This window comes from Salvelinus sp. IW2-2015, unplaced genomic scaffold (genome assembly GCF_002910315.2).
Source record: "Salvelinus sp. IW2-2015 unplaced genomic scaffold, ASM291031v2 Un_scaffold2300, whole genome shotgun sequence".
NCBI lineage: Eukaryota > Metazoa > Chordata > Actinopteri > Salmoniformes > Salmonidae > Salvelinus > Salvelinus sp. IW2-2015.
The window spans coordinates 63,583-65,056 of record NW_019943626.1 but is presented as its reverse complement, the minus strand read 5'-3'; positions in this window follow the sequence as shown (position 1 = coordinate 65,056).

Below are 1,474 nucleotides of genomic sequence, written 5' to 3'. Positions count from 1 at the left end.
CTGATATTAAACTAATTTAATCAAATGTGACCTGTGTGTCTGGTCACGGCTGATATTAAACTAGTTTAATCAAATGTGACCTGTGTGGTTGTCACGGCTGATATTAAACTAGTTTAATCAAATGTGACCTGTGTGGTTGGCACGGCTGATATTAAACTAGTTTAATCAAATGTGACCTGTGTGGCTGGTCACGGCTGATATTAAACTAGTTTAATCAAATGTGACCTGTGTGGTTGGTCACGGCTGATATTAAACTAGTTTAATCAAATGTGACCTGTGTGGTTGGTCACGGCTGATATTAAACTAGTTTAATCAAATGTGACCTGGTGGTTGGTCACGGCTGATATTAAACTAATTAATCAAATGTGACCTGTGTGTCTGCGTCACGGCTGATATTAAACTAGTTTAATCAAATGTGACCTGTGTGGTTGGTCACGGCTGATATTAAACTAGTTTAATCAAATGTGACCTGTGTGGTTGGTCACGGCTGATATTAAACTAGTTTAATCAAATGTGACCTGTGGTTGGTCACGGTATATTAAACACTAGTTTAATCAAATGTGACCTGTGTGTGTTGGTCACGGCTGATATTAAACTAATTTAATCAAATGTGACCTGTGTGTCTGGTCACGGCTGATATTAAACTAGTTTAATCAAATGTGACCTGTGTGGTTGGTCACGGCTGATATTAAACTAGTTTAATCAAATGTGACCTGTGTGTCTGGTCACGGCTGATATAAATTAGTTTAATCATACTGGAGCTCAGACACATTAAGGGGATTAACATTCCTGCCTCTCTCTCTCTCTCTCTCTCTCTCTCTCTCTCTCTCTCTCTCTCTCTCTCTCTCTCTCTCTCTCTCTCTCTCTCCTCTCTCCCTCTCTCCCTCTCTCTCTCCCTCTCTCTCTCCATCTTTGCCATCTTTCACTTTCCTCTCCTCCTTTACTCAGAAATGCCCCTTCTCCTTCTCCATCTCTTGCCTTGCCTGCCTGCCTGCTGCTGGTTGTGTGTGTGTGTGTGTGTGTGTGTGTGTGTGTGGTGTGTGTGTGTGTGTGTGTGTGTGTGTGTGTGTGTGTGTGTGTGTGTGTGTGTGTGTGTGTGTGTGTGTGTGTGTGTGTGTGTGTGTGTGTGTGTGTGTGGCTTTGGAGATCCTGTGCCCTGAGGAGGGCAACATGGGATTGTTGGATAGAAAGACTCAGTGGTTCCCCAGGCTACAGGGGATACACCAGTCCTGTCTAGGACCTGAAGACTTTCCACTGTCTCTGTCTCATTGAGTATTACAGTCCTGTCTAGGACCTGAAGACTTTCTACTGTCTGTCTCATTGAGTACTACAGTCCTGTCTAGGACCTGAAGACGTTCTACGTCCTGTCTCATTGAGTACTACAGTCCTGTCTAGACCTGAATACTTTCTACTGTCTCTGTCTCAGGCAGTACTACAGTCCTGTCTAGGAGCTGAAGAATTGCTACTGTCTCTA